A 12,168-nucleotide genomic window follows, 5' to 3' on the forward strand; every position below is an offset into this window, starting at 1 on the left:
CGAGTCTGCACTGGCTCTCTGAAAGAGCATTCCACCTGCCTTATCCCCGTAACCTTGCACATTCTCTCTTTTCAGGTAGCAATCCAATTCCCTTTTGAATACCTCAATCAAATGTACCTCCACCACCCTTTCAGGAAGTTTTTTCCATACTCCAACCACCCCCTGGGTGAAAAATTTTTCCTCACCATGTTTACTGCTTTTGCCAATTATTATGAAACTGTGCCTCTAGTTCTTGATGTTCTCTTGAGTGGGAACAGTTTCTCACTATTTACCCTGTCCATACACCTCAGGATCTTGAATGCCTCTATCAAGTCTCCTCTCAGCCTTCTTTTCTCCAAGGGAAACACTCTCAACCTCTCCAATCTATCCTCATAGATACAGTTCTTCATCCTGGGATTCATTCTTGTGAATCTCCTCTGTACTGTCTCTAATGTCTTCATATCCTTCCTCAAGTATGGTGCCCAGAATTTGATGCAATACTCCAGATGAGGCCCAACTAGTGTCTTATACAAGTTCAACATGACCTCCTTACTCTTGCACTCAATGCCCCTATTAATAAAGCCTAAAATACTATATGCTTTATGAACTTCTCTCTCAATATGCCTTGCCATCTTCAATGACCTATGTAAATATACACCAAGGTCCCTCTTTACCCGCACCTCCTTTAGAGGCTCTCACTTTATTTTATACTGTCTCACGATATCTTTCCTGCCAAAACGATTCCTTTCACACTTTATCTGCCACTTGTCTGCCCACTCCACCAACATATCTATGTCCTTTTGAAATTCAAGACTATCCCCATGACAGTTGACAACATTTCCAATCTTCGTATCATCTGCAAATTTTGAAATCATGCCCTGCACACCACAGTTTAGGTCATTAATATATATCAGGAAGAACAAGGGTCCCAACACTGACCCCTGAGGAACCCCACTACAAACCTTCCCCCAGTCTGAAAAACAACCATTTATCACTACTCTCTGTTCCTGTCACTCAGCCAATTTCTTAACCAAGTGTCTGCTTTCCCTTTTATTCCATGACCTAGAATTTTGCTCACAAGTCTGTTGTGTGGCACTGTATCAAATGCCTTTTGAAAATCTACATACAGCACATCAACAGCGCTTCCTTGATCAACCTTCTCTGTTACTTCCTCAAAAAACTCCAGCAAGTTAGTTAAACATAATTTTCCTTTGATGAACCCATGCTGGCATTCCTTAATTATCCTGCACTTTTCCAAGAGATTATTGATTTTATCCCATACTATAGTCTCCAGAAGTTTCCCTGCCACTGAGGTCAAACTGACTGACCTGTAGTTGCCAGCTTTACCCTTGCACCCCTTTTTCAACAATGGTGTAACATTTGCAGTTCTCCAGTCCTCTGGCACCTCCCCTGTGTCTAAGGAAGACTGGAATATTATCATTAGTGCCTCCGCAATTTCCACTCTCACTTCCCTCAGTACCCTTGGATGCATCTCATCCAGTCCTGGTACCTTATCTATTTTAAGTAAAGATGGGCTTTCCAACAACTCCTTCCTCCTGATTGTAAGTTCTTTAGTGTACCTGTTACCTCCTCTCTCACCTCAATCTGAGTAGCAAGTTCTTCCTTTGTAAAGACCAATGCAAAGTGGTCGTTCAACACCTCCACTATTTCTCCAGCCTCCACATGCAAGTCCCTTTTTTTGTCCCTAATCAGCCCTACTCTTTCTTTTACCACCCTTTTATTATTTACATGCTTATAGAAGACCTTGGGATTCCCTTTTATGTTCGCTGCCAGCCTCCTTTCATGCTCTCTCCTTGCTTTTCTTATTAGTTTCTTCACTTCCCCTCTGGTCCTTCTATATTCCGCCTGATTTCTCCATTGTATTTTCTACCTGACATCTGTTGTACATGCACTTCTTCCTTTTCATCTTTACCTCTATCTCTTTCATCATCCAGGGTACTCTGGGTTTATTTGTCCTACCTTCAAGGGAATATACCTTGACATTATTTGTAATACTCTTTCTTTGAAGTTGGCTCATTTTTCAGCTACTGTCTTTTCTGCCAACATTTGATTCCAACTCACTTGATTCAGAGGCGTTCTCATCCCATCGAAGCTGGCTTTCCCCCAATTAATTATTCCTGCTCTGGATTGTTCCTTGTCCTTTTCCATGATTAACCTAAACCTTATGATACAATGGTCACTGTCCCCTAGAGGCTCTCCCACTGATATTTGATCCACTTGGGCCAACTCATTGCACAGAACTTTGTCCAAAAGTGCATGTCCTCTCATTGGACTGGAAACATACTGCTGTAGAAAATTATCTTGAACACATTCCAGGAACTCTTGCTCCTCTTGTCCTTTTGTATTATTCCTATCCCAGTCTATATTTGGATAATTGAAGTCCCTCATTATGATGACTCTATTACTATTGCACCGCTCCATAATTTTTTTGCAAATTTGTTTTTCCACATCCTTTTCACTAGTTGGTGGGCTATATACTACAACAGTCAATGTTATTGCACCTTTCCCATTCCTTACCTCCAGCCAGAGAGATTCTGTCCTTGGCCCCTCTGGAACATGCTCTCTCTCTCTCTCTCTCCAGTACTGTAATGCCATCTTAAACCAATATTGCCACTCCACCCCACCTTTTCTCACTTTCCTATCTCTCCTCAACACCTTGTATCCAGGAATATTTAACACCCAGTCCTGCCCTTCTTTGAGCCAGGTCTCCGTTATAGCAATAATATTATAATTCCAGTTGTCAACCTGTGCCTGCAATCCTATTAATCACACTCCGTGCATTCACACAAGTGCACTTTAGCCCTGATTTAGGCTTTTTTACTTTCCTGCTTATTCTGACCCCATATAATGACATACTGTTGCCTACTTTAATTCTATTAAACTCTCTGAGTATTCTATCTACCTTGATGCAACTATCTGATATATCCTCATTATCAGTTCATAGTTCACTACTTCCCACTGCCAGGTTTTTCCCTCTGCACTCTGAATTTTCCCCCAGGTTCCTATCCCTGCCTCCACCACACTATCAGGCAGTGCATTCCAGTCTCTAACCACTCGCTGCATGAAAAAATTGTTCCTCATGTCACCTTTGCTTCTTTTGCCAATTAAATCTGTGTGCTCTGGTTTTTGATTCTTCTACCAATTGGAAGAGTTTCTCCCTATCTACCCTGTCCAGACCTCTCATGATTTTAAATGCCACTATCAAATCTCTTCTCAACCATCTCTTCTCCAAGGAAAACAGTCCCAACTTCCCTCATCTGGAGTACTGTGTCCAGTTCTGGGCGCCATACTTGAGGAAGGGTGTGAAAGCACTGGAGAGAGTACAGAGGAGATTCACAAGAACTGTAGTCATGAGGATAGATTGGAGAGGTTGGGATTGAAGGGTCATGTTGGACTCGAAACGTCAACTCTTTTCTTCTCCACCGATGCTGCCAGACCTGCTGAGTTTTTCCAGGTAATTCTGTTTTTGTTTTGGAGAGGTTGGGACTGTTTTCCTTGGAGAAAAGAAGGCTGAGAAGTATTGATAAAGGTATTCAAGATCCTGAGTGGTATGGATAGGGTAAATAGTGAGAAACTGTTCCCACTCAAGGAAGCATCAAGAACTGGAGGGCATAGATTCAAAATAAATGGCAAAAAAAAGTAAAAGTGATGTGAAGAAATTTTTTTTCACCTGGAGGGTGGTTGGAGTCTGGAATGAACTTCCTGAGAGTGTCGTGGAGGCAGGTTCAATCGAGGTTTTCAAAAGGAAATTGGATTGCTACCTGAAAATAGAGAATGTGCAAGGTTACGGGAATAAGGCAGGGGAGTGGGACTAGGCACAATGATCTTTCAGAGAGCCAGTACAGACTCAATGGGACATATGGCCTCCTTCTCCACCGTAAAGATTCTGTGGGCAGGATTTTGCCCTGGGCGGGACTGTTTGGTGGGTGGGGGGCATTCTGAATCATGAGTGGCAGCGCTGAGCGCTGCCTGTGCGGGTGGGGGGGTGGAGGGAGAGCTGGGCCTGGTGCGCAGTTCACACGGAGCTGCCTCAGGGAGATTGAAGCACTTTTTTAAAAAATTAATAAAGACAGTGAAAATTTAATAAAACATGTCGCCTCATGTGATTCCGACACATGAGACGGGACATGTTTTTAATTCTAAAATAAAGTTTTTATTTAATCTTTATTTGCTTTAGGAATCCTCACCCTGCTCGTAGATGAGGTTTCCTAAAAAAATGTAAAGGCCGCTTGGCCTTTTCGCCTGTCCGCCAACCATAAGGTTGGACGGGCAGCGTAAATTTGAATTTAATTAGATTGTTAATGGCCTTGATAGTCCTTTTAATTATTGGTAGGCATGTAACTGACTCCGGCGCCCGCCCACCGAATGAAATATCACAAAAGTGCACGATGATGCGGGACGCACGCCCAAAGTCATCGCGTGCCATTTTACACTCCGGTGAGTCAGGTATGCGCCCACACGCCGAGCGTAACATTCTGCCCTGTGATTCCCTGGTTCTGTAAATGAAGTTTCCCATCCCTGGAACCATTCATATGAATCTTTTCTGCACCCTTTTTAATGCCTTCACATCCTTCCTAAAGTGTGCTGCCCAGAACTAGACGCAATATTCCAGGTGAAACCGAACCAGTGTTTTATACAGATTTAACATAACTTCCTCGCTTTTGTGCTCTACGTTCCTATTGATAAAGCCCATGATGCCATACACTTTAATAACTGCTCTCAACCTGTCCTGCCAACTTCAATATTAATGCATATATACACCCAGGTCCCTCTGCTCCTGCATCCTTTTAGAATTGTACTCTTTATTTTATATTGTCTCTCCACATTCTATAAAATTCCTGCAGTCCAGAAAATGACCATTAACCATTACTGTTTCCTGTCACTCAGCCAATTTTGTATCCACGTTGTTATGTCCTTTTTATGCCATGAACTCTAACTTTGCGCACAAGTCACCGGAATTCCCATTCTCACTTCCTTTAGTATCCTTGGATGCATCTTACCCGGCGCTGGTGCCTTAACAATTTTAAACCCGTCAGGTGGCTGAACTACCTTCTCTTTCACCATGACTTGAGCAACATCTTCTTCCTTGGTAAAGAGATGCAAAGTATTAATTAGTACCTCCGCTATGTACCCTGCCTCCATGTGTAAATACCACTTTTGTTCCCTAATCATTCCCACTCCTCAGTGAGGGCTTAGGTATTTCTCTTCAAAATCTATTTAAACAGGGAAGAAGATCAAAACGTTGAAAGAAAAATGGAATTAAATCCAATGTTTCCATTTCTTATGCAAGGAGAATATTATGCTACAATGCATCTGGGACTCTGATTAATAGCATGCTGAAAAATAAGTATCATTTCCTGCTGTGTTTCATTTTTATAATTCCTCAGATGATTTTGAGAAGTACTTTGAACTCTATTGTAGTAATCCATCCAGCTGGTGATCTTCTTATAATGAAAGGATATTTTTGCCACTATCCATTGTTATTCCCTTGCACTAAAAGTAAAATGGAAGAGAGCAGCTTCTGAAGTCATTTGCATAGAAAATGTCCATCCATTTCAGTTTAGAGAGGAGAAAATAAAGAACATATAAACATTTACAGAATCATTGCATGATGTAGTACAGAAGGAGGCCATTTGGCCCATTGAGCCCAAGCCAGCTCATTGAAAGAGCTATCCAATTAATCTGACTCCACTGTTCTTTCCCCATATTCCTGCAATTTTATTATTCCTTTAAGTATTTATCTAATCCCTTTTTGAAGGCTACTTTTGCATCTGCTTTCACTACCCTTTCAAGCATACATTCCAGGTCATAACAATTCATTTGTAAAAAAATAAATTCTATTTACCTCCTCTTTCATTCTTCTATATGCCAGATAGCATACTAATATATTTAGCATCTTATCATAGGACAACACTCTTATCCCAGAAACCAATCTAGCGAACATTCGCTGTATGTCTCCAAGTACATATTTCCTTAGGTATGGAGAGCAAAACTGCAAACAGCACTCCAGGCGTGGTCTCACCAAACAATTATAACAAAAATTGCCTTATTCTTGTACTCCAATTCTCTTGAAATAAAGGCTGACAAGCCGTTGGCCTTAAAAGCAAAATATTGCAGATGCTGAAAATCTGAAATAAAACAGAAAGTGCCGGAAACTCTTAGTAGATTCAGCAGCATCTGTGGGCAGAGTAACAGAATTAGCAGTCGGGATTTTTCGGCCCTGCCCGCAACTGGAATTACCGCAGGCGTGATGGAAAATTTGACAGACCAGCCAAAGGTCTGTTGACTTCAGGTGGGAATTTCCAGTCCCGCAGTGGGTGGGACCAGAAAATTCCCACCAACGCTTTGGTCGAACATGGCTCGAAGAGGTCACATTCGACTCGAAACATTAACTCTGTTTCTCCCTTGACAGATGCTAACAGACCTGCTGAGTGTTTCCAGTAGTTTCTGTTTTTATGTCATTTGCCTCCCTAAGTGCTTGTTGTGTCTGCATCCTAACATTTTCTGTGATCCTTGCATGAGTACATCTCTGAACGTCAACATTTAGAAATTTCATGTCCTATAAAAATTATTTAGCTTTTCTATTCCTAACTACAAAAGTGAATAACCTCACTTCCCCACATTATACTCCATCTACCACCTTGTTGCCCAGTCACTTAACCATAAGACCATAAGACATAGGAGCAGAAATTAGGCAATTTGGCCCATTGAGTCTGCTCCGCCATTCAATCATGGCTGATAAGTTTCTCAACCCCACTGTCCCACCTTCACCCCATAACCTTTGATCCCCTTATCAATCAACAACCTATCTATCTCGGTCTTAAATACACTCAATGACCTGACCTCCACAGCCTTCTGTGGCAATGAATTCCATAGATTCACCACTCTCTGGCTAAAGAAGTTTCTCCTCATCTCTGTTCTAAAAGGTCTTCCCTTTACTCTGAGGCTGTGCCTTTGGGTCCTAGTCCCTCCTACTAATGGAAACATCTTCCCCAAGTCCACTCTATCCAGGCCTTTCAGTATTCTGTAAGTTTCAATCTGATCCTCCCTCATCCTTCTAAACTCCATCAAGTATAGACCCAGAGTCCTCAAACGTTCCTCATATGTTAAGCCTTTCATTCCTGGGATCGTTCTCGTGAACCTCCTCTGGAATTTCTCCAGGGCCAGCACATCCTTCCTGAGATACGGGGCCCAAAATTGCTCACAATATTCTAAATATGGTCTGACCAGACCTTTATAAAGCCTCAGCAGCACATCCCCGCTTTTATATTCTAGTCCTCTCGAAATAAATGCCAACATTGCATTTGCCTTCCTAACCACCGACTCAACCTGCAAGTTAACCTTAAGAGAATCCTGGACTAGGACTCCCAAGTCCCTTTGCACTCCAGATTTCTGAATTCTCTCCCCATTTAGAAAATAGTCTATGTCCCTATTCTTCCTACCAAAGTGCATGACCTCACACTTTCCCGTGTTGTATTCCATCTGCCACTTCTTTGCCCATTCTCCTAACCTATCCAAATCCTTCTGCAGCCTCCCTGCCTCCTCAATACTACCTGTCCCTCCACCTATCTTTGTATCATCTGCAAACTTAGCTAGGATGCCCCCTGTTCCTTCATCTAGATCATTAATGTATAAAGTGAAAAGTTGTGGTCCCAACACTGACCCCTGCGGAACTCCACTAGTCACCAGCCGCCATCCTGAGAAGGACCCCCTTATCCCCACTCTCTGCCTCCTGCCAGACAGCCAATCTTCTATCCATGCTAGTACCTTGCCTCTAACACCATGGGCTCTTATCTTACTGAGCAGCCTCCTGTGCGGCACCTTGTCAAAGGCCTTCTGGAAGTCCAAGTAGATAACATCCATTGGCTCTCCTTTGTCTAACCTACTCGTTAGCTCCTCAAAGAATTCTAACAGATTTGTCAGGCATGACCTCCCCTTGATGAAACCATGCTGACTTTGCCCGATTTTACCATGCACTTCCAAGTATTCTGAAATCTCATCCTTAATAATGGACTCTAAAAACTTACCAATGACCGAGGTCAGGCTAATCGGCCTGTAATTTCCCATCTTTTGCCTCACTCCCTTCTTAAACAGGGGTGTTACATTAGCGATTTTCCAGTCCTCTGGGACCCTCCCTGACTCCAGTGATTCCTGAAAGATCACCACTAACGCCTCCACTATCTCTTCAGCTATCTCCTTCAGACCTCTGGGGTGTAATCCATCTGGTGCAGGTGATTTATCCACCTTCAGACCTTTCAGTTTTCCTAGCACCTTCTCCTTGGTAATGGCCACCATACTCACCTCTGCCCCCTGACTCTCTTGAACTTTGGGGATGTTACTCGTGTCTTCCACCGTGAAGACTGACGCAAAGTACCTATTCAGTTCCTCTGCCATTTCTTTGTTCCCCACTACTACTTCTCCAGCGTCATTTTCCAGTGGCCCAATATCCACTTTTGCTTCTCTCTTACCCTTTATATATCTAAAAAAACTATTGCAATCTTCTTTTATATTACTGTCTAGTTTACCCTCATATTTAATCTTCTTCCTTATTTCTTTTTTAGTTGTCCTTTGTTGGTGTTTGTAGGCTTCCCAATCCCCTGGCTTCCCACTGCTCTTCGCTGCATTGTATGCTTTCTCTTTAGCTTTTATGCTGTCCCTGACTTCCCTTGTCAGCCATGGTTGCCTCGTCCTCCCTTTAGTATGCTTCTTCTTCCTAGGGATGAATTTTTGCTGTGTCTCCCAAATTACTCCCAGAAACTCCTGCCATTGCTGTTCCACTGTCTTTCCTGCTAGGCTCATCTCCCAGTCAATCCTGGCCAGCTCCTCCCTCATGCCTCTGTAGTTGCCTTTATTCAACTGTAATACCTTTACATCTGATTCCAGCTTTTTCCTCTCAAATTGCAGGGTAAATTCTATCATATTATGGTCACTTCCTCCTAAGGGTTCCTTCACCTTAAGCTCCCTTATCAAATCTGCCTCATTACACATCACTAAATCTAGAATTGCCTGTTCCCTAATGGGCTCCACCACAAGCTGCTCCAAAAAGCCATCTCGTAGACATTCCATAAATTCCTTTTCTTGGGATCCACTACCAAACTGATTTTCCCAGTCTACCTGCATATTGAAATCCCCCATGATCACTTTCTTACACGCCTTTTCTATCTCCTGGTGTATCTTGTGCCCCACATCCTGACTACTGTTCGGAGGTCTGTACATAACTCCCATTATGTTTTTTTTTACCTTTGCGGTTCTTCAACTCTACCCACACAGATTCTACATCATCTGACCCTACGTCATTTCTTGCTATCGATTTAATTTCATTTCTTACTAACAAAGCAACACCATCCCCTCTGCCAACCTGCCTATCTTTTCGATAGGATGTATATCCTTGGATATTTAGCTCCCAGTCCTGATCCCCTTGCAGCCATGTCTCCGTGATGCCCACCACATCATACCTGCCAATTTCAATCTGCGCCACAAGCTCATTTACCTTATTTCGTATACTGCGTGCATTCAGATACAACACATTCAGTCCTGTATTTCCTGTCCCCTTTCTCATTGTCGTCTCTTTATCTGATGTGCTTGAAGTTAGATTCCTAGCCCTTTCCAAACACTCTGTCCTATTTTGTGTTCTGGAGACGTTAATAGCCTCTCCTGGGCTCTCCTTTCTTTTCAGTTTTTTCATAATTTTCCATGAAGTTGAATCCAGCCCCCAACACGCTAACCTGCTGCTTTGTTTCCCATTAGTTATACTTCTTGGAGTTTTACCCTTCCCTTCCCCCCACTTTCTAGTTTAAAGTTCTGTTGACCACCCTAGTTACCCTTTTTGCTATAACATTGCTCCCAGATCGGTTCAGGTGGAGACCGTCCCAACGGTACAGATCCCTCCTGTTCCAAAACTGATGCCAGTGCCCCACAAAATGGAACCCCTCTTTCCTGCACCACTCCTTTAGCCACTTGTTTACTTCCCTTATTCTCGCGTCCCTATGCCAATTTGCACGTGGCTCAGGCAGTAATCCGGAGATTATAACCCTTGAGGACCTCTTCTTTAATTTAGTTCCTAGTTCCTGATAATCCCCAAACAGGTCCTCTTTCCTAGTCTTACCTATGTTATTTGTCCCGACGTGGACCACAACAACTGGATCCTCCCCTTCCCTCTCCAATATCCTTTCAAGCCGGTCAGAGATGTCCCTCACCCTGGCACCGGGTAGGCAACATACCATGCGGAACTCTCGATCCTGCTTACAAAGGATGCTATCAATTCCCCTAATTATAGAATCCCCTACAACTACCACTTGTATTTTTGCTGCCCCGTCTTGAACAGCCTCCTGTGCCATGGTGCCATGGTCAGCTGCCTCATCCTCCCTACAGCCCTGTTCCTCATCCACACAGGGAGCAAGTACCTCGTACCTGTTGGAAAAGGTCAAGAGCTGAGGTTCCTCTGTTCCTGAACACAGGATCCCTCTACCTGCCTCACCTGCAGTCACACCCTGCTGACCCTGACCACTGACCGAACTTGAGGTCCAGGTAACTCTCCCCTTCCCGGATGTGCCACGGCGTCCGGAGCTCGGACTCCAGCTCATCAATTCTGAGCCGGAGTTCCTCCAGCAACCAACACTTGCTGCAGATGTGGTCACTGCAGATCGCAATGGGATCTGCCAGCTCCCATATCATACAGCTACAGCACATCACCTGCCCAGCCATCTCGACTTAGATAATTAATTTATTAATTAGCTTTGCAGTGTTTTTTTTCAAATTTGGTGCAGATTTCCTACCAACCAATCAGGTCACAGCTTTCCTGTGACGTCACTTTTTTGGCTTCAGTTACTCTGTGCCCCGAGGTCACTGCTTCAGTGCTCCTCCCTCCGAATCTGCTCCCTGAAGACAAGGCCGCGAATCCCTGAGGTAAGCTAGATTTATACTCACCGCTCCAGTGCTCCTCCCTCTGAATCTGCTCCCAGGTTTTACTCACCAATCAGCTGCTTTTTCTTTAAAATCCACTTTCAGAAGAGTATCCCTTGCAGGTCTGGTGCACTCCTGAAGGCACTGCCTCTTCCTCTGTCTCTTTTTTTTAGGCTTGAGGAGGAGGGAGGGATGGAAACACTACAGCAATGTAATGTTCGGGACTATTCCGTTCTTTGACAGTGGGTCCTCCTCAATTCCCTCCTGAGTCACGGTGGCTGCGGTGACTTCTCCCAGAATTCTTCAGTCACTTCTCACCAGCGCCCTCTGTTGGATGCTCTTCCTCCTGTTGAGTGCAAGAGTCCTTCTCCTCGATTCCCTCCTGAGTCACGGTGGATGCGGTGACTTCTCCCAGAATGCTTCAGACACTTCTCACCAGCACCCTCTGTTGGATCTTAACCTGTCCATATCTCTTTGCAATCTCTTTGCACTGGTTTTTCCCACAGACTTTGGGACCCTAGTGTCAGGACCTTACAATCTGCTTGATTGTACTATGATTTGTAAGTCTCCTGCTACTACTTCCTTAGTAAAGGATTCCAATATTTCCCTAATGACAGATGTTAGACTAACTGTCTCCCCACTTTCTTGGATAGCGCTGTTAGATTTGTAGCTTTCCAATCTGTTGAAATCTTTCTAGAATCTAGGGAATTTTGGAAGATTACAACAAATGCATTCATATCTCTGTTACCACTTCTTTTAAGACCCGAGGATGCAGGCCATTAGGTCCAGGGGACTTGTCATCCTTTAGTCCCATTAGTTTTCCTAATACTTTTTCTCTAGTGATAGTGATTATTTTAAGTTCCTCCCTCCTTTAGCCCTTTGATTTTTTAAAGTATTACTGGAATGTTTTTAGTGTTTTCTATGTGAAGTGCGATACAAAATATTTGAAGTCTCTGCCATTTCCTTCTTCCCATTATTAGTTCCCCAGTCTCATCTTGTAAGGAGTCAACATTGACTTTAGCCACTCTACTCCTTTTTATGTATTGTAGAGGCTCTTGCTGTTTGTTTTTAAATTTCTTGCTAGTTTGCTTTCATGATCTATTTTCTCCTTCATTGCTTTTTTGAAGTAACCCTTTGCTGGTTTCTAAAATGTTCCCAATCTTCTAGGCTACTACTAACGTTGTACGTTTCTTCTTTCAATTTGAAACCACTCTTAACTTCCTTAGTTAGCCACGGATGATTCATCCTTCTCAAGGAGTATTTCTC

Source organism: Cetorhinus maximus, chromosome 1 (genome assembly GCF_964194155.1).
Source record: "Cetorhinus maximus chromosome 1, sCetMax3.hap1.1, whole genome shotgun sequence".
Lineage (NCBI taxonomy): Eukaryota > Metazoa > Chordata > Chondrichthyes > Lamniformes > Cetorhinidae > Cetorhinus > Cetorhinus maximus.